The sequence below is a fragment of the Chroicocephalus ridibundus genome, chromosome 4 (assembly GCF_963924245.1).
Source record: "Chroicocephalus ridibundus chromosome 4, bChrRid1.1, whole genome shotgun sequence".
Lineage (NCBI taxonomy): Eukaryota > Metazoa > Chordata > Aves > Charadriiformes > Laridae > Chroicocephalus > Chroicocephalus ridibundus.
Genome location: NC_086287.1, coordinates 79,726,591 through 79,748,444, shown reverse-complemented (window position 1 = coordinate 79,748,444; position 21,854 = coordinate 79,726,591). Strand labels below are relative to the sequence as shown.

Below are 21,854 nucleotides of genomic sequence, written 5' to 3'. Positions count from 1 at the left end.
ATTGTCCTGTAAATGAGCGCGATAGCAATGTAGCAGCTCAAAATAATTTCTCATTACATCCTTCCTAAGCACGTACTGCCTAGCACTTTGGAATTGTTCTATTATTAGATATCTCTGAACTCATAAATTTACAAGAAATAGCAAATAATTTACTCAAGTGATTTGTCTCATTCTCTAAATTGATCAGTGGCCACAGAGAGTAGTGTGTGAGTATGCACACTGATGCTAAATCTCATCCAAAACAAAAAAATTGATCAAATAAATACTTCCTACTGTAGCATTGATTAAAGACAACAATTTACTCCTGGCTTTCTCAATCAGAATCATGAAACTAGTGAAGAAAAGCAGAAGTTAAGGTTGTCTTGGTCACTCCTTCTGGATATTTGAGGAACTGCCAAAAGGCAGCATGATAAATCATGCTTTCCTAAACGCTATCTGGTATGGTATTGCAGGATGTCAAAAGGATATTTAAAAGGACTGAATATATTTAAAAGTCTACCTGCTAATTTTAAAAGTACTACTTAACATACTGTGCTGCTGCTTAAGATGATCTTACGTCCAACCCGCGAAATAGTCTACTGTATATTCATTTTCAAATTATTCCTAAGGATTTTAAAAGAATATTTTCTGAGGTTACAGCTGCTTTTCTGATTTGCTTTTGTCACATATTTATTTGGTCAGCAGCCATCTTCTGAATCCTAGCTGACTCATTTGTGGGAGCCACTGAAAATCTTGAATGTTGAAAACATTTTGCAAATAAAATGATTTAGAAGTAACTTGCTGGGACCAAATGCCGCCATCCCCTTTACTACTGTGAACAGTACAAGCATGCATATACTGAAGGCAGATTCAACCCACAGTGGCTTACTAAGAGGAAAATGTAACCCCCCACATGAGAATTATATTTGAAGATTACTATGATTTTCTGTTTCTGCTTCTTTTAAAAATAGTGATCTTCCCCTATTTCATAATGATTCATGGCACTGGGTACTATGGCAATTCACATTGAAGGACACATCCACATTCTACAAAACAGACTTCTGTAATGCTCTGTAACTCAGTTTGTAGAGGACATTGCAAGTATATTTGATATAAACGCCCTATCTACAAATAATTTAAATAATAAAATTAAAATTATTTTTCATTTTTCTATGTTAGATTTTATCACCTAATGTGTTGCATTTTATTTTAATTAAAAATCTAAAATTATTTATGGTAGATTATAGGTATCCAATTCAATCTTTGGGAAGATGAGATTTGTGTGTTTAATACTCCGGTTTTATACATTCAATATGTATGTATCATAGTAGAGCTGCTGGACTTTTTGCTAAGGAAAAACTCGAAAATAATAAGGCTTGCTTGTCTATGAAGAATGCTAGCACAGAAGCAAATGAAACCCTAGGGACTGCTTTCTTGTAATTTTGACATCATTTCAGATGAACCTTTGATTATGGGCTATATTTTCACAGTATCAAACATTTGTAGTTATGACATAAACACAGGAAATTTATTTTAGAACAATCTGTAGATGCAAAAAGATAAGCCATTAAAATGACAGGTTAGGTGCTATCACTTTTTCTCACCAAAGACGGAACCTTACACTTGGGCAGTCACACTGAGCAGGGCTCCCAGCAGTGTCAGGTGCTCTCCAGCAAGGGGTGGTAGCATCTGTGTTGTAAAAATCAGCCCTGACTGTACTTAGCTCGAGAGAGAAATAAGCAGCAGAAAAAGAAAAGAGGAAGTCTATACATAGCATATACAGCAGCTAATTGACTGGATACTAATTTCCTTATGTTACTTTTTTCCTTTTACATCCCTTTTGCTAGAAATGCGTTACAGTAATTACCAATATCTTAAGAATAATCTGCACAACAGTGTACATACAACACTTATTTTGAGTGTTTTGAAACTGCTGCCATTAAAAAAAATATTACAGTGTCGGTCCCATTGAATCATGCAGGAATTTTAGATCTTACTCTGGGATAGCAAATATTTGTGGGTATACAGAAATGGTGTTAAGCAATCTGTGTACTCGGAAGGTCCACGAAATTTTGATGAAGTGGTAAATGGAGTCCATCTGTTCTGAAACGACTCCATTTATGATCTCAGCAGAACAATGTATTTTCCATTTCCTGCAGATTTTAAATCTTGTTATCTAATCCAACTCTCAGTGAAGACAAGGAATTATTTTTAACAATTGTTTTACTGGAAGATCCTTTTTCTCCTCTCCCCCAAGAAATGGTATGAATATCCTATGCACTACTTCTATCTGAATGCTCCAGTAATTTCCTAGTGCTTTTCAGATACACGCTGTCCAGAGCAGGAGCAGGAAGACCTATGTAAGATTAAGTAACTTGCTCAAGACTGCGCATGAAAGTGCGGCAGGGCAGGGAGCAGAGGAGCAGAGTCCAGCTCGCTTGCTGCCCAGTCCTGTGCCTCAGGTACGTCACCACTTCTTCTCTGGCTGTATTCCTCATATACTTGTCCCAAATTGCTGAAACTGGATTTAAATTCCTTTCCAAGATTCCCAGTCCTAACAGCCCTAAGGCATCCTAATGGCCGGGCAGCCTCAGAAAACACATTTCCTATTTGCCCACCAATACTCAAGCAGGAGCTTAGGGGGGTCAAATGAAGCCGTCGTGCTTGTGGTGTGTGTGCTGAACTGCTGCTCCCTCCGAGAGGGCCCGTTCAAGCACGTAACTCGGGCCTACAGAGAATAGAAAATACCAGCTGGGTGGCAGTACACAAATAAAAATTTCTGTATTTAGTTACTAACGTTATTATCGCAGTAGTGGTAGGACCGTGGATGACTAACATGTGGTTGTAGCTGCAGGTAGGCACCTGCCTGCCACGGGCTGCGTGCGGTCCCCTGTGACTAACGCTTCCCCAGATAAACTTAATCCAAAAATCCATGGAAATCAGCATTTCTTTCCATTACCCGCAATGAGCTTTGGGTCGGACTTAGGCGTGGTAGAGCCAGGCTGGCTCGGAATTAGTGGCCAGATGTTCAAGGCTTGATACGCTGAGGAATCATTGCCAGCCTGGTGAAACGCACACAAAACGCGCTGGGAGGACCAAAGCGGTAGATAAATGGAGGAATGGGAAACTGACGCTGCAGGATGGCCTCAGCCATGTCTTGTGGGGGACAGGTCCCTTGTCCCTGTGTGCAGGCTGCGGGGAGATTCGGAGCCTTGCCAGAATGCCCAAACGGTGGCCAGATTTTTTTTTTATTTTTTTTTTTTTACAGCTGGCTGTAAACCTTTGTGTTTTAGGCTCGCGGATAGAAGTTTGTTTCCACACCTTTACAGGGGGGATGGCCCCTGTGTGAATGGGGTCGGGAGGCGGGGGGGGACACACGGAGGACAGACGGGGGTGCTGGCCCGGAGCCCCTCCGTCCTGAGGGGGGGTAGCGTAGCCGAGGGTCTCCCCCTCACGGCGAGTGTTGGAGGGGAGGCTGAGGCGGTGGCGATCGTCCCGCGCCCCCTCAGAGACGCCTCTGAAGGCGGGGGGGGGGGGGGGGCGCAACCAGCGGCGGCCCCGCCACCCGCCAGGGGGCAGGCGGGGCGCGGGCACCGGCGCGCGCGTCCCGCCCTCAGAGACACCTCAGGCGGCGGCGGCAGAGGAGGAGGAGGAGGAGGAGGAACGCTCGGCCCCAGCCCTGACCCGCTGTCCCGCCGCTGCCTGCTCCTCTTCCGCCGGCCTCAGGTGAGAGGTGGTGAGGGGAGGGTGAGGGCTGGGGGGTGGGCAGGCCCGCTCCCGCGGAGTGGGGCGGCGGGAGACGAAAGCCTCGAAGACTGACTAACTTTCTTGTATCACGGTTCTTTGCCACCCCTTATTACGCCGCTCGATACGCTCGGGGGCACAGCGGACCGATTTTCAGGCCCGCAAACCTTTCTCCAAACTCTGTTCGGCTTTAGAAAAGGCAGATCTGGTAAGTCGCGGAGGCCTCGCTAATTTACGCCCGTTTCTTGCGCGCCGGATGAATGGAGAAGTTATTCGCTTGGGTTTGGGTTCTTTTTTTTTTTTTTTGTATAGTAATGTGCTCAAAAGCCAACTTTTCCGTTACAGAGTGTTTTGGGTCCTTTTTGTACTTTTTTAGTGTGATAGGGCTTTAAATTGCTGAAAGAGATGCTTAAATATCCAGGGGGAACTTGAAATATCTGCAGAAGGCTGGTTTGTGTCTTTTATGCTGCTGAATAGGTAAATCATTTCTAATCTCGTTAGGACATGTTATGGCATTTCTGTAACAAGTGAGTGCTCTGTGTTAATGAAGGGATTAAAACCCTTTAATACATATACTACAGCATTTGACCATTATTGCTAGGATCTTACGTTTGTGGGTGCAGCTAAAGTATATTATATAGCAGGGACATATTGTCACCGATGACCCAGGAGCATGCTAAAGTCTGTTGAACCTGAGACTTCTTTTATGACCAGTAAGGATGTGATCAGCAGAAGTGCTGAAGACTGGTGAAGACACTTTGAAAACATTTTTGGACACGCAAAGTAAATACGCGGTGTAATGTTTGAAGCTGGTTCAGCATAGAAGTCTCCTTTTCTCCTGTCAGGTGTGTTATATTTTATTTGTATCGCTGTGTGCCTGACGTACTTGGTCGTGACACAAGACCACACCATGTTAAGTGCTGTGCAAATAGAAGGGAGGGGAAATTCATGCCAATGCATCTAAAAAGTGGGTTTGATTCTGAGGTGGTTGTGATTTATTATAGGAAATAAAGTGTCCTGTGCTGGATACTGCAGTATGAAAACATCTTCATAGTGGGAAATAGTGTGTCACTGTACCTGCATTAGTGACCTTACTGCTTTGTGCTAAGATTCATGATGTGTGGGTCTCTTTTTTTTTTTTTTTTAAAAGGAACTCTCCTTTAAAAAAAAAGAGATATGAACTTGTTTACTTTATGTCTAAAAAAGAAAAGTATCACAAAGAAATTCTATAGCTATTATATATTTTGAGGATAAATAAGAACGATGTGGTGGTGTCATTTATCATTATTTTTAAGCAACCAGGATTCCAGGGGAGAAAGTTTCTAGGAGGGTTTAATGATTGTGTCTAGGTGAGAAATAAATAAACAGTGTGATGGTGTGGTTGTGTGTATTAGGAGGTTTTGTTTGCTTATTCAGGTATCCTGACCTTTCAAATGTTGAAGTCCTGATCTGGAAGTTTTTATACGATCTCCTGTAGGTGGAAGAAGAATGTGTTGCAGGTCTGTGGTACGACCATAAGTACAGTCAGTGTACTTATGGCATGTTCGTGTGTGTAGTGTACTAAGTACTTTTGAAGAAAATCTTCATTGCAGTGGTTGACATTAAAACCGGTATTTGCTAAAGTCACTGACGCGTTGTCAGTTTCCCCCTATCCAGAAATGTAGAATGGAAAATGAGGAGTATGTGAAATACCACTCTGAAAACAGTAAGCCAATACTGATTTCTAATGGCCCTTATAGCATGTTATTTATGCTTCCATAAGCCGTTACTAACAGCAATTAGGGTCATTGGGGGTTCTTGTAAAGCAGCCATTAAACTTCTTAATTTTTTTCTTAATGAAGCTAACGTCAACACCATTAAGAGCAAACAAGGAAGATACTTCATTCCCTAATGTATGTGGATATTTATGTTCTCATCGTTTGTGCTAAGTGAAAGAGCAGGTGCTGGTTGAGAGCTAATTAGTTTAGGTGTTAGCTTAGAGACAGATGATCATTGTCTTCTGTTAATGTGCGTGTTTGTGTAATTGCCAGTTGCTCTTAGATTAAAAAAAAGACAATATTCCCTGTGGAATTTAAAAAAAATAAATCTAAATTGAATTCGTAGATTTATTCATGGGTTACATCTTTGACTTGGATTTAACATTACAGAATTTATCAAAATGACTGGTTCTGATTTTTTATTTATTATGAAGGCTGTAAAACTTAGGCTGCAGTGATTCACCCAGTGATTGCTTTCTCATTCTCATGGTTTGTGCTGAAGCTACATTTTATCTTTCTGGAAAAGGATCCAGTCTACTTGGATTTATTTGGTGTTTCAGATTAATTAAATGTAATAGTCAAACTTCACTAAGCATCTGCAGGGCTTTTATAGTGAAAGTATCATTTGGGACTTTTTCTGTATAGAATTTTTTTTGTGTGTGTGAAAATCAAAGATTGTTTTGTTATTGTAAGAAATCAACCTGGTAATGGAGGTGTGCAAGAGCAGATAGCCAGTGGAATTGGTGTTGTCGTCTAGGTTACAAAGAGTTGTGTGCTTCAGTGCCGCTTTGGCTTACCAAGGTGTGACCTGCCTCCACTAGCAGTGTGTGAGCATTGGCTGCTGTCTGCGCTGGTTCCTGCTGTTCTTTTGGGATGGATTTGGTGCTCTCTGTGAGAAGCATCTGTGTTCGAAAGCAGTTACAAAGATTTAGGCATGCTGTTAAAGTGGAGTTACAGACCTTACTTAAACCAAAAAAGTTTTTCAGATGAAAAATGGGACCTGGCTGAGCCAAAGATTGCTGGTTTCTTCTCTAATTAGAACCCAATGAGTATTCAAATTCTTAAATACAGTCTCTGTAAAGAGCCACTTGAAGAGCTAACGGTTTTTTCAAAGACTGAATACTGCATAAATAGGGAGATAATAGCATCTGCGAAGTTTCAAGATGATTATTTGCTAAGCTGACAGGATGTTACAGCGTGAAATAGTTTGTAACCACTGTGTAGTTAGATCATCTTGTATTAAAATACGGAAGTGCAGCTTCTTCCTTAGATCATTATGGTATACTTCATGAGTAGCTGATATCTTGTGTTTGCTGAAAAACATATTTTACATTTTGCATTCTGAAAACAGTAGGGACATTGATCTGGGATTTCCTCATACTCCTATTTAAAAAAACACCAATTTTCACCTGGAAAAAATGCTCTCTTTAAAAAAATAGTTTTATAAAACTTTTATCTCATAATAAATATCATTATCATTGTTATCGCCAGAGACTTGCAAATCACTTTAAATAACTACTGCTGTTGCTTGCCTTTTGCCTCTGATACCATCCTGTCTTCCAGAGTCACCCTGAGCAGGATCCAGGCTCTGTCTTGCCGTGCCAAGCAGCGGGGTAGTTCATGTATGGAGGCAGAGGAGCAGCCAATGCATCTGATCTTTCCTTTGGAAGAGTTTTTCTTTGCTTAATAAGCATAACATACAATAGTGTAAATATGCTGTAATACTATTTCCTGCACAGCATGTGTAGGTTGCTACTGCTGAGCGTTATTTCTTCAGAGTTAGTAAAATTAAGGTGTGAAAGGTGAAATAATTTTGTCTGGGTTATTCAAAGATAAATGGCAAAATTTAAGTAGAACACAGGGCTGCTGTTCCTTTGCTAATCAAGGCACTGCTTTACCTCAGTTGCTTGGAGTTATGACATGAGTTTGTATCAAAATGTATCCTTCAAACTTACTCATTTTGTGTAGCCTGTTTTAGGAGCATTTTTATAAAAGGCAAATAAACCACCTCTTCTGTGGCAACAAGGCTGCTGTTTTGATTTTTACAGCACAGGCCCTGCAGTTCAGGGGCTGCAGCTCTGTTCGTGCTTTAGAGACGAAACAAAGACGAATCTGGCTCTCGTGACGTGGAGCCACACGTACCACTTTTCTTAAGAGCTTCCTTTACAGCTAATGGCCAAAATGTTCCTCTCTTTAACAGCTGTTCTGCAATCCTCCTTTCAGCATTAAAAGTAGCTTCTGGTCTGTAATTAGAGAGAAGGAACAAACAGGGTGTGTTTAACTTCTGTTTCTGGGCATAGAACTAAGTGAATAAGTAACATGTTCTAGTTAAAAACAGAAATAACAAAGATTACCAAGGCTGTAACAAACAGTGTAAGTCAGAGTAAGGTGACAATTTTCTTTGAATAGGGCTGGCTGTTTCTGGCATCTTCTCCCCGAAGTGCCGCAGTGCTATGTGTATGTCTGTGTGTGCTGTCGTGTCCGTATGTGTGCACTGCTCAGGTAGCTTGCAGGGCCTTCTGGTAAAGGTAATTGAATGAGATCATTTTCAGACTTGTTCTCCTGTGTCCTGCATCACAGTTTGCTTAAGAGTAGTGATAGGGCTTTGTAGCATCTTCTGATCTGTGTGATATAGAAACAAGTACAGTTTGACATGCGAGTTGTCATTCAGCCAACAACGAAAGGAATGTGGGGTTTTTTGTTATGTTCAGCAAGTATTGCAATAAATTCTTTTTAATAATGCTGCCTTGGAAATAGCTGGTTATAAAGCTGCAAGCACACTATTGTAATATAATCAATACGAAAGTGTTTTAAAAGGACTTTAAGTTGCAAAGTCTTAAGAGTGCATGCTTTATTTCAAGGAAGGAGACAATATTGTAAGTGTTTTATAGGTAGATAAATGTAGAAATAATCTACATGTGACTATAACTGGTTTTAATTTGTTACTTTTCACTTTATGAAGTTATGTTATGACTAGTAATGGCGAGTTAGCATTTCAATGAGTTGAATAAAATATTTTAGTAAGATGCTCTTAATTTTTAATATAGCCTAGGTTTTATTCATTATTTATTTAATGTCCAATCTGCGACATTATGTTTTCTGCTTTATTTATACAAAAATATAATACATTCATACTAGGGGGTTCTTTTAAAGAACTAGTTGATGATCAAACCACCTAGCAGTGACTAATTCTTACTCAGATACTGTTTTCTCTCCAAGTAACCAAAATGGTGAGGAAATGAGGGTGCCAATAGAATGACAAAGTGCGTGGAAGGGTTGAGTATTGAGTGCAGCTGGGAAGGAACCATCAGAGGTGGATTCAAGCAGACCAAGCTCACTGGCATTTATTCAAAGTCAGCTGAAATTGATGGAAATGGGCAATAAAACTCTGATCGTTTAAATGCCAGATATTCTTAGCACCTGGCTCATGTCAACCTGAGTCCCATCTGTTACGATATTTCAGGCAGGGCCTGCTTGCTGAAACAAGCTCAAACTTAGTCAGGCTGTGGGGAAAAAAAAACAGTTCCGATCAAGTTGAGAGAGGGTAAACTTTGTACTGGGGCTTTTCTGTGTGTCTGCATCTTTTTCTCTGTTATTGCTACTGAACTTATGTGTGACTAAATAAAAAAAATAAATTCCAGTAGCAGAGCAGAATTTCAGTTTCAATTTCCTCATTTGAAAGGAAGCTGGGGTACAGCTATCAAAACTTTTTCACTTCCTGACACTTTCTGCCTGATCTTCTGCTCTTCCTCTGCTGGTGGCTTCAGCCTGCAGCCATGAAGGCAGCGGTCCTTTCAATGCCAAGGAAACAAATATTTATATATTTGTGAGATACACACTTATTGGAATAAACTAGAATTAATGACAGAGGGCGTGAGAAATGGATGTAGTCACTACTAGTACATTTTATTCAGGAACTGGGTTTTGAGGTGAAAATGCTTTAAAAATTCTTATCATGGATAAAGCCAGTGAATCAATTCTGGAGCTGTAATTGTTCAAGTTCTTACTGTCCTGCTTATTCTGTGTGTAGTACATATACTAGTATATGTAGGCACTATGCAGTTTGTTAGAAGACAGGAGAAAAATGGAGGCAAAGCATACTTCTTTGGATTTACAACTCGAAGATTAATGGCCTGGTTTATTTCAGCCCACCAATGGGGCTGATTTGGGCCTGATTTTGCTCTATTGTGAAGTATCCATGTAGTTCATGAATTTAACAATTTTTTTTTTTTTTTTTCAGCAAGGGCTTGTGTATGTATGGGAGGGCACAGCTTTCTTTTGGGAATGTCCTGAGAACTTTAAAATCCTTTCTACTCAGTAGTTATGTAAAAATGACTAATAATGTCTGTGTAAAATATTATTTTTTTATAGAAATATTCTTATATGACTTTGAATATAAATGCAGGAGTAAAAGCCATGAAGGGTATGATTTTTATGGTGCAGCTAAGCTGGCTCAACGAGCAGCTGTCACTAAAGTGGGCAGCGCTGCTCTCTTCCTGCCCCTGTGCTCCCTACCCTCCCTGTAGTCAGCGCTGGTATCCATCTGACCTGCTGGTGCACTGATTCATGGAACTAAAAGGACAAAAAGCTATTTTTTTAATAGGATAAGCATTTTTTAAAGTCTGCTTATTTATTTTATTATTATTTTTTCCCCTCTGTAGGAACAGAACAGCCAGGCTAGAGGAAGTGACAAGAACATACTGTTGAACTTCTTGAGAGACAGACGGAGACAGTTCCCTCCTCTTCGGCAGTGGTTGCACTATAAAACTGTGCTCCTAGTTATACAAGTAGTAAGTTATACTTCTATAGACATGCTGGAAAAGTGACCTGGACTGTGTTTTGATTTGAGGTGTTGCCAATTGAATTGTTAGGCCAATTTCAGTACTTCTTACGAAAGAGCTCTGCTCCTCTGCATTACTTGTACAGCAGGAAATGAATGTGAAAATATTTCACAGTAGTACTTCTTAAAAATCACCTATAGTTTTTTGCAAGTTCCTGAGAAGTATGCTGTTTTGGATTTAGTACTTTTTACTTTTTATTTCTAGTCTACTGATTGTAATACAATAACAGTTACAAGCCCCCCAACTCCCTTTTTCCTCAGGATGCTGCACTTTTAAAATAAGGCAGAAAATGCATTGCAGCACTATAGTGATAATTGTGTTGGCATATATTATGATTCACTTAAGAAAGTGCAGTGTTTATTGCATGTAATATAATACAAAATTCACAGCTGCTGGAAGGTAGTCAAAGCTAGGAGTTGCTCTGAGAAAGTGAGAATTTAATCTGATAGCAGTATAAACACCATGTTTAGCTTTTAAAGAAATAGGAAAAAAACCCAGTATTGTTACTTTGTAAAGAATATTTCATGCAGTTCTTGCAGTGCCACAATAGGCAAAATTCCACAGAGGCGGTTTTGTTTTCCCCGGCGAGCTGACATGTTGATTACTTGCATGTTCAGAGCTCACTTGCAGAGTTGCAGAACATGATTTAGTGCCACAGGTTGTCAGCGTGAGCAGAACTACATGCGGGTGTTAATTGCTTCTGGTCAGGTACAGAGCAATAAATTAACAATGTTGCTAGATAAAGGAGTTTAAATTACAAGTCATGAATACTATATAGGAAGAACAAAGCGGGAAATTTTGTTTTTCAAGATTCTGGGCAGATTTAGGCAAGAATTAAGAGCTGTTCTTTTCTTATATTGGCTGTGTTCCATAACTGTTTATCAAGCATGTTTACACAGGGAATTTGGATGTAGTTGTAGCTAAACTGGTTTGCTAGACTAGCACTAAACACTTGTTTTACATGTTGAATTAATTTTTGGCCTACATTTATGCGGGCTGTTGTATTTAGAAATGCATTATGCTGTACTTACTTTGAACTGCATTGAAATATGGATCCTTAATCAGTGATGGTTAGGCTTTTCTTGCAGTTGTCTCTGCTGCCAATGAAAATATGTACATGTATATATAAAGATACATATACATGTATATCTATAAATAAAGAAAATGAACTAAATCATCATTTCTGGAGGCTGCAGAATCTAAAAGATACTGTGCTTGTTTCTTTTTATCTTTCTGTATGCTGCTTATCACGTTTTGTGTATCAGTATCCCAGGCATCTCTGTTTGGGCTTGTGCATTTACAAATGGATAACCAATGTTTTAAGAAGCACTTGCCAAAAAAAACCCCAATAACCAAACTTACTACTGGCTGGTAAGTATGAGGAGTGTTGGCTGTAGAAAGTATGGGAATCTGGGAATCAGAAAGCTGGGAATCAGTTAATTTGCTTTCTCATTTAAACCAAGGCAAGGAGTGAGGCAGTACTTCTCCAGTGCAGTGTATTCACCATAGCTTTCAGGACGCTGAAAAACATAGTTTAGTTGGAGTAGTTGGAAAGAGCGTGCGGTGTTGCAGTTCTTACATGCTAGAGAAACATTCCCCTTAGAAACAGAGGATCTTTCAAGAGGGAGGATGAGGAAGGATTTCTTTAACTGCCCTCACAGAAATGGGATAACTGTGGGTTGCAGGCAGAAGAGACCTAATTATATTGTATAATAATACTATGGTGGACCTGGGAAAAACTTGCCCCGATGCAGAGTCAGGCGAGGTTAGTGATAACATTGAGATGGGGACTCTGGAGATACCAAAAGGGGAAAGACAGCGCATGTTTTCTGGAAACCTGGTGCACTGTAAAAGCACTTTTGCATGCAGCTACCTAACCCGTTGGAGATCACTTGTCCAGAAATACTTTTTTAGTTGCTGTGACCTGAACCCTGCTCTCAGAGCAGTGGCCTAGCAGTGGGCAGGCCCTGAGTGGGGAACAACTTCATCTCTCTTTTCAGTGTTGTGGCTTATGTTTAATAACTTCTCCACTTGTATGCTAGTTAGTGGTGTTATCACCCTGATTCATGCATTCTCTTCTAGACACCAGCTAGCTGTATTTGTGTTCACCTCATATGTGAGTGCTTTAAGCACCTTGGGGTTCTGGGTGCTGCCTCTCTGGGCTCACTCACTGAGCCTGGACCTTGGGAACAGCTGCCCTGGACCTTAAAATCGCTGCTGACTTTCTGCATCTGGTTGAAGTAAACTTCTCCCAAGTCCCATCTGCTAGGAGCGCTTAGCTCTGGGAGGCATGAGATAGCTGACAGTCACAAAAATACATAGCTAGCTGTGGGGGGAATTTTTAAAGGAGTTTTCCAGGTGATGCTGCATATTGATGGTCAGCACAAAACAAACTATACTGCATGCTGTTCCCTGTATCTCCGTTCTTTGGAGTGTTCTTTGGGATTTGGTCAATGCTTTTCAGAGTTCCCATGTCCCCATTCCTTGACATACTTGACGTCAAGTACCCCTTTACTTGACGCCCCCAGCACCGGCTCTTCTTTTCTTCATGAGAAGGATCCAAGCAGATTTCCATTCTCTTGTTGTTCCCTCTGCTGCTGTGTGACCCTCTGGTCTGTTGCAAACCCTTAGGTGGTCTGTTGCATGGTTACCACACAATTTGAGTTCAGACCTGAAAAACTGGTTTTTGTAAGCACTAACCACCTGTTCTGCTAGGGAACGGCCCAAGTAATTGTGGATGATCTTTAATGATGTCTTGTTCAGCAGCCTTTCCTAACAAAGGCTGTTCCTTTCTTGAACAAAAAAATGTTATGTTTAAAGAGTGTTAGTAATGTCCAGCTGAACTTCAGATTATTTATGTAGGTTCCAGTGATAGTCATAAGAGCAGAGCTGCTTATGATAGCATTGTTTCCTCAACCACTTCAGAGGCGCATGCGGTCAGGCTGCACGTATGTCTTCTAACATAAACATATATTCTTACATCAGGGGAGGAACTCAGTAAATTACAGCCACGCTACTTTTTAGACAATAATTGGGGAGGTAAGAGGTCTGCATTCTAACATAAGAGGATGATTGCACAAAATGTTGCCAGGGAACAAGGTAAAATGCTTTAGTTACTACCTGTATATAATGTTATCCTACAGAAGGCAAGTGTGAGACAGGTTATTCTACTTTCCTTTATCAGGAGGGCTATGAGTTTGTACATTGTCAGTTACTATGGGAGATTTTATATGCTATTAGTCCTCACGTTTTAATTGATCAACTAATAATTTATTTGTGTAACTAGGTAGTTAGTTTTATTTAGCATGGTAGCCTTTAAAAAAAAAAAATCTTTAAAATCTGGATAATTTGATGATTCGGACAGACCGTTTGTAGAACACAAACTGCGTTGTATGCCTTTTGGTCGGAAATAATACCTGTGTCAGAATGATCCCAAGATGTAGTTTTGTCTAGTTTTAAGCTCCTGTATTCCCTATTCATTATTATTAATTCTTTTGTGTGCTGATATATAGCTAACAGAATGGATAGGTAGGCAAAAGTGATTCTATGCACCTACCCTTTCTCTGCTTAAAAAGAAAACAAAGCTTTTTTTTTTTTTATGAGATAGTAACCTGGGGGGAGCACCCTCCTTGCAATATTGGCAAACACAGTTTTTCATTATGAGTCGTTCAAAAAAAAAAAAGGGCATTTCAAAACTGTAAGGCTCATCTTTCACTTTCCTTATGAATTTTGATCTATTTTTGGCCTAAGCTGAGTTTTTCTCTGCGGTCAAGTGCTAAAAGCTTTGTTTAAAACGCAATTTTGTGATTTAGTGTCTACTAAAACTGTCTGCTATCATTAATATTCTGATAAATCACTAACCTTGTGAGCCAGTGGACTAAATCATTCTTATAACTTCCTTCCTGTCTTAATGGAGAAGTCAGCAAACTTTTAAGCACTTTCCTAGGGCCTGTGACTTACACTTTTACATATATTTCCCTATAATGAAATATTAATTTTAGATTTCAAGCACATTAAATGAAGAAATATATGGCTAAGATTATATACTTCTGGAATATGCCATATGATTTTGTATTGGTGCAGTTACCTTGGTTTTCTACTTCACTATAGCTTGTTTGTGCAAGAGACTAATTTCTGAACAAGAATTAGAGGTACAACCTTCTCGATGTAGGAGTACTGACACAAACGTCTACTTTTATTGATGAGCTTCCTGGCTTTTCTTTTGTTTGACTTCTGCCAGAATAAGAATATGCCTTTTCTTATTTGAGATTTCTTGACCTGCATTTACCATGTAGCCTGAGTTCCTTGATGCATCATTCACTGAATCGTCCCTGTTCCTTAGACTGACTTCATCTGATTGTTTTCTGTAGGGTCATAAAAGAAGGGCAGACTAGGGAAGGCACTCAGGTGCTTGGAGGAGGAGCAGTCATGAGGCCAAATGCTGCTCCCTGTCTGTAAGGGGGAAGGATCAGACTTCTGATCTGCTCTGTATCAGCTCTGGGGAGGTCATCCACGGCCATGATCAGAGTTCCTTGGGAGTGGGGAGAGCTCCACTGCAGTGCTGCAATCTGCCTTTACAGTATAAACCACAGGAAGAAATGTTAGAATTACACACATATGTAATGGTACTTAATTCAGCCTTTTTTCTCACAGTTATGACTTGTACGTATGGCTTTTTATTTAAATTATAGGTTTCTAAGCATGTTTTTGTGCTAACTTCCAGGCTTTATCTCATCCAAGGGAGGATACTTTCAGGGAAATTTATAATCAAACAACACTTAAAAGAATTGATGTATTAATTATTGTATCTGTCATGAATGCAATTTTCTGTAAATCTTAATATTTGTTTATTGTGGGTGACTTGAATTCTTGCTTTATGTTCACAGTACAGATTTATTTCCAGCCATGATGTTGATACAGCAGACATCTAGTATTCGTAGTACATGTAAAATATGTCTTGTTCTTGGGATGCTTGATTTGCAGCTTTGATTTTACTTTGTTTTACTACTTTTGTGTGTCATCCTGTCTAAGAAATCAGGATTTCATAAATCAGTGTTTAGGGTAGAGAGTTCAGTGAATGTTAGTTTCTATGTTCATTGTCCCTAGCTATTGTATAAATATAAAAACTTTTCCTTAATGCTTTCTTAATTTGTACTTGATGTCTGTTACTGACAGTGTACAATTTGTTTTCTAATGGGATGCTTTTTTCTTTTATCCTACTGATTTTTTCTGGAACATTACTTGACCTGTTAGTAGCTTTCTTGCAAATCTGCTGTGTTTCCCCCACATACTTTGTTTACACAAACTCTCAGCTTTAGGTGGAGTTCAAAAGACAGTCTCCTTCTATGCTTGTCACTGAACCTATTAAAGCAGTTGTGTCTTTTTGTAAAAACACTGTGGAGCGATCATAATGTTTTGAAATTTAAGCTTTGACTGTTTGCTTGTATTTAATTTCAACTTATTTTCTTACGTGTTTTTTTTGTATGTTCTTGAATATGCTTATATGTATACTTAGCAAAGAGATGGTATTGGTATAATCCAACATACATGTGCCTGAGTACATCTGTCATCAAACAGTAACTACTTACAGTCATTTTAAGGAGTTGCATAGAACTTTTAACAAAAATACATACCAGACATTTTCACTTACATTTTGTCTTTTCCTTTCCTCATTTCTGACTTGTAGTGTCTGTATGCGTAGGCTTAACATGGTGATAAAGTAGTAGAAGTCTGGGTGTAAACCAGTGTTTTATGATTTAAATAAATGTTACAGCATTTTTATGTCTGTGTGTAATACGTAGAGTTGCTAAAACTGTAGATGTGCCTGTTTTATGCATGATTTAGGTCACTGAAGGGTTGCATATGGTTTATGTTTTTCCTTACCCTGAAACACTTGGCTTTTAGCTCCTGGTTAAGTGGGCTGACTTAGTGACAGATATGAATACAGGCTTTGTCATATTGTGCATTATATTGTATTTCAGTGATTTCTGCTTCATTTGTTAAATTTTTGTGTTTGAGATACTTTCTCTTTCAAGCATCATGGTATTTCATAGCAAAACTTTGTGAAAGTCAGTTAAATGACTTAATTTAAAACCAAGAGAATAGTCTGAGGGAATTGTTAGTGTAAAATTGGCTTTTGGATCTGTAAATATTTGGGGAGTGTGTTACTTCAGAAACACTCTACACACACATAAATGTTTGTGGCTTTTTCTTTTCTTTCTCATTGGGAAATTGTATGTCTTTCTAGACTGGTAATCCCATGCGAAAATACTTGTTTTTGAGATTTGTCTGGGGAAGGGTGTGTAAGATACATAAAATGCATATTATGAACTGCAAAATGATTGATATTTTTTCTATTGGTGTGCTTGACTCCCTTTTGACTAAAAGCATGAGCTAAGCTTTTTAAATAGTTCTTTGTATCTTGAAACTCCTTTGATTAATCCTCCTTCCTTTCCTGCACTTGAACACAGATACTTTTGGTGCACGTCTTGCCATGCAACAGTTGTAAGTCGGAAGTAAAGAGCACTTCCCCCCCCCCCCCCCCCCCCCCCCTTGAAAGGATTGGTTTTTTTAGACAGCAAACGAATTGTGATTTAGTGATGGAAGCATAAACTGGGCAGTCAGACGATGTGGATGGTGTTTGCAGGGTGATTCTAGGAAGTCAGCCTTGTTTCTGGCTTTTTCTTTCTGCAGAATGTTGGTAGAAATAAGAGTACATGAGGTTTTATTTACTCATCTTGGAGGGCCCCAGATAAAAGTGGAAAGTGTTCTGGACATTAACAGTAATTTGGCTGCTGGAAGTTGGCCAAAGTACTGGCAGTATGTCTTGCTCTTACTGAAAAATAAAGTAGCAGTTCTCTCTCTTTCTCTCTCTCTCTCTTTTTTTTTTTTTTTTTTTTTAAATAAGTGTAAGTTGGCTTGGATCCTGCTCGGCAGCCTGTTGTGAAAGTCATCACTTCTAATAGCACAGTGCCCCAGGGACCACCGCAGGGCATTGACTGGCTCAGTACTGACTCAGAGCCTAAATCGTTGACACTGCTCATCTTAGAAAAATGATGCAATTACGATTCTCCTCCCTAGTCTGGGAAAGCATCTTGGATCTCCTCATTCACAGCTCCAGTTTTCAGAGATGTGGTGAGCCTGTCTGACTGGGGTGAGTCTTCCCTGCTGGTGTATATTTATCAGTCCCTGTTCTTTAAATTCTTGGCTCTTTCCTGGAGATTATAGATTGGGTATAACTAAACTGTTAATGGCTTTTTTTCAGGTGTTAAAATAGAGAATTACAGCCCACCCTAACTACTTGTTTAGCAAAGGCATCAAGAGGTCTGTTTTCCCCTGAGAAGTTGATCTTTAATGTTGCTGGCTCTTGCCTAGCATCTCTCTGGGCTGTCCCTCAGCTCGGGGCACATGTGGGAGCACAATTCCTTCCCATGATGGCTGCAGCAGCATTTTCAGGTTAAGGAGCATCTTCCTGCCCTCTGCTCCACAGCCGGCCACTCTCAGCTCTGCCGGCTGCACTGCCCACAAAGCTGCACTGCCCACAATCACTGACCCCATCTGCCTATTAGGCAAAAAGAAACAAAAACTAGGAGACAGAAATGGTTATTTTTTAGTTCATCTGACTGCGACATGCATGTAACGAGTGGTGCGGTATGGTGACAAGAGAGGAGCGAGTGGTGAGGAGGGAGAGAGGAAGAGGAGGAGAAACTTTTTGAACAAATATTACTGGAGAAGCCCCTGTTGCAGAGCTGTAGTCAAGACCTGTGGGTTTAGTTGTTTAAAATGAGCAGCAAAAGTTTCCTCTCTAGATTTCTGTTCATTAAACTAATTTAAAGTCCATGTGTAGGGAGGGGAGGGTGGTGTTTTATGAATAAACATGCATTTGTTGTAGTAGGTACTTATATTTGAATGCATCCCTGTTAGTGATACCTCTCATTTCACTTGTAGGCCCTTCCCCCGTTATATTCAGGTTTGTTTGCTTGAGCAGTGAGTTGTGCTTGAGAAATAAGGAAGTGGTGGTAATGATGCATGTGTCAGCTTGAACCATACGTAACAAAAGTAGTGGTCGTCTTACAACCGTGTGAAAGGAATGAAAGGAACTTCATGATTTCATCCACTGTTCTGTCTTGCCATTGCTCAGAGATACGGATTTCATTTGCTACTGAAAAAAACAGTGTTAAATGAAAGATTCCCCCCTCTTCTGTAACTGAATTTACAGCACTGATTTGCTGTGTTGTTTTTGTAACCGCTGTGTCTGTCAGTGGGAGTTGAAGGACTGATGTTCTGCTACTCTTAACATCGTGCATTCTTATTTAATTATATATTTGTTTTTTTAATATAATAATGTTACACAATAACTTAATTATTATTTTATGGGATATTTAAAGCCCAGCATTGTGCTTCCTGCCACAGCTGAACAGACATTCTCCTCCATGGATTATATCAGTTTCTGGGAGTATGAGAATCAAGGCCAACAAAAGATTTAAGTGCCAACAAAGATGTTTACTGTAATGCATTGTTATAATCCAAAATTATGTGTGTCTTATCAGCTTGGGACTTGTTTATTCCTAAACTGTGAGTATTCATTTATTTTGCCGGCATCTTTTGTAGGTAGATGATGGTATTAGATCAGTTCCTCAGGGAGAGAAAAAAGGATACCACATGCTCAAAGGCCAACAGCAGGAAATCTGTGGGAGAGCCAAAAGCTAGCAAACATATTTTGTGTTCTTTGCTTTAACCACAGTGGTCATCCTTCTCATCAGGGGCTAAGGGCTTCAGAAGGTTTTGAGAATTTGTATGTGCACAAGATGGAAAGACGGGATTACAGGCGAGAAAAGTACCTCTGGAATTTATTATGCTTTAACCAGAGGATGTGGTTGTTGAAATATCGTTCTTAGGTTTTTGTCAATGTTTGGATTTCAAGTCTGGTCTTAAACTGTGCTGAACAACTTCAGTGAAAGTTAAAAGTAATCAGAATTTTGAAAAGCGCGGAAATGGCTGTGACACTAATTAAATGAGTGATTTATGCTCCCGTAGGAGCTCCCTGATCTACCAGATAAGATTTGGCCAGTGAACTACCGAGTCTGGGTTTTCTTCCCAGATCTGCTCTTGACATGCTTCATAGCATGGGTTTTGGTTGAGCACTGTGTTTCTATGTACAATGTGAAGTCTTTGACTCTTTTAGGAAACTACCAGCAGGTCAGATCTTAGGGCTATGGCTTAAGTCCATTATTATTTTGAATTTTGTTAGTGTATAGTGTTCATAAAAACTTATTATATCCTCTCCCAACATTAAAATATAAACTCAGTGATTTTATGGAATTTAGTTGTATAGTTTAATTACATTTTCATTAAAGGATATTGCTTTTTCTCAGTTTTGAATAGTTACCTCCTAGATTGTAATTTCTGAATTTCTGTCACTTTTAATTTTTTATCTCATTATGCCATTTGTTCTGCTTATAGGTGAATAGTTGAGCTGTTGCATTATTAGTTTGTAACATTTTCTGTCTGGTTGATCCTGTAGGGTTTCAACTCTGTAGCGCTTTTCACTCAAGCTAGTTTGGGTGTAAATGGCTGTCACTACCAGCCTTGTCAAGGTACATGTGTAAACCAGACAGCAGTATGAATGTGCTGAGAGAAACAGAGCTTCAGATAGACCCACGCTAGGTTTTGCCAAATAGCTTCCGCTGAAGCTGGAGAGCTGCTGCTGCAAGAGTATTCTTTGAAACTGCCTTGTAGTAATGATGTTTCTGTTGTTGCATTTGCTTATTAAAGGAGTAAGTTGCAATTTAAGATGTGAAATAGTTTAAATATGAACTACTGTTTCCTAAGTTCTTAATTAACTTCCTGTACCAGGTAGAAAAACTCTAATTACTGAAACTGAAAATCAATCCAGCAGTGCTACATAACCTTTAGACCTGTCAGAGCAAGAAAGATTGTACCTGAAACTCCTGGAGAGCTTCTTAGAAGTACTTTTAAGATTTGCTCTGCATGTGTGTGTTCTTCAAACTTCCTGCATTCAGGGAATAGTTACTGCATTAATTAAATATTACTCCCCAGAGACCAGTCTTTGTGTAAAAATCCAGTTTTCTAGGTGTATCCAGAGGACATCATTTCATGGGAGTTTGTAAGACAGTGGTAGCAAAGTTCAAATGCAACAAGAGATAAAATGGAGAAGGGAACTGAAGGCTGTTCAGCGAGTTGTAACACATACAGTCAGCATGCTCCTTCCTGTTGTAGTTTAGGAATTTTGAAATCCCTTTTATGAGAGAAATCGATACACTCTTGACTCTTCTTGTGGTTTTCAATGTAATTTTGAAGGTGGTATGGGAGAGAAAGTAGTGCCAGTTTTACCTAATATTGTTTGCTTTGTTCTGAGTTTCTTTTTTTGTTCCTAAGCAATTATGTTGTTTCTACAATATAAATGTAGAAACTGTAAACTGTCTTGGATGTTTCTGAATAAAGTAAACTTTAAGCTAAGCATCAGTTCAATTTCTATTTCCTTATACTGTCATTTAGGATAACATGGAAGTGACTTTTAGAAGATCTGTTAAGTGTTAGCCAGGCAGTAGAAAGAAGCATCTTAGTATTTGTAATAGTTTTAGTTTGATTTATAAATTATTGTTAATTTTTAAAAAGATAACATGAAACCTATTTTAAACATTTCTGAAAAATATTGAGAGTTCTTAAATACAGACTATTTGTAGCTGAGGGGGAAATAACTTTCGCAGTGTTACACAATGGTATCTGAAGGATCTGCCTGTTAAGATATAGCTGAAGTATTGCATGATATTTTAATAATCACATTTTTGTCTTATGATCATTTTCTTCAGTTATAATTACTGTAATGAAATGTGGTTTTTACGGATTTGATATGGAATACTTCCAAAACTGTACCAGGTACACATTATGCCACTATATTTTGCCCAAAAAGACTTTGAATGAGTGTCAGTAGCTCAGAATATTTATTAGTGAAGTCAGTCAAAAATGGTACAAGAGATTTCCTGTAAAATATTTCACTTCTTAGTGTAAATTTGACTAATTTGAACTGAATTAAGATATTTCTACAATTGTGGATATTCAAGATGAACATTTAGATTAGGGCTCCAGCAATATTGGTGCTGCTGTTATGCCCACTAGGAGGGTGAACTCTTGAGACTCATGGCAACTTTATAGTTTTAAGTTAATAAATAAACTACGTAGATAACCAGAAACCCTTGGTGCACTGCAGTGTTTCTTTACAGAGGTTTGTGGAAGCATCCACTGAACCAGTCATAAAGTCTGAGTAAGGATAGTGTAAACACTTTTGAAAATAGTAGCCAAAGCTATTATCATTAATAATTTTTACTGATGTTTAAAAAATGCAACTATTGGTCAGAATACAAAGTGTATCTCATAACTGGATCAAAAGAAAAAAAATGAAGGAGGCTGGTTTTTTGAAAAAGAAAAAGGAGTCAATCAAAACTGGTGTTTCGTTAACTTCTGTATAATTTCCATAATCACTGTGAAATCTAGATTTCTACAGTTTATTTAA

The 21,854-nt window shown here is 39.0% G+C and overlaps 1 protein-coding gene across 3 annotated transcripts in view; it reads left to right on the top strand.

Annotated features, from left to right (window-relative positions):
- The first annotated feature begins 3,615 nt into the window (after nt 1-3,615).
- The window catches only part of ADCY7 (adenylate cyclase 7), a 67,992-nt gene continuing 49,753 nt past the window's right edge, over nt 3,616-21,854 (top strand). For 2 of the 3 annotated variants that reach the window (XM_063334386.1, XM_063334384.1), the window contains exons 1-2: nt 3,616-3,705; nt 10,142-10,270. The gene's annotated coding sequence lies outside the window, so the exon portion shown is untranslated. The remainder of the gene's footprint in view (nt 3,706-10,141; nt 10,271-21,854) is intronic. The other variant, XM_063334385.1, reaches the window with a different exon arrangement.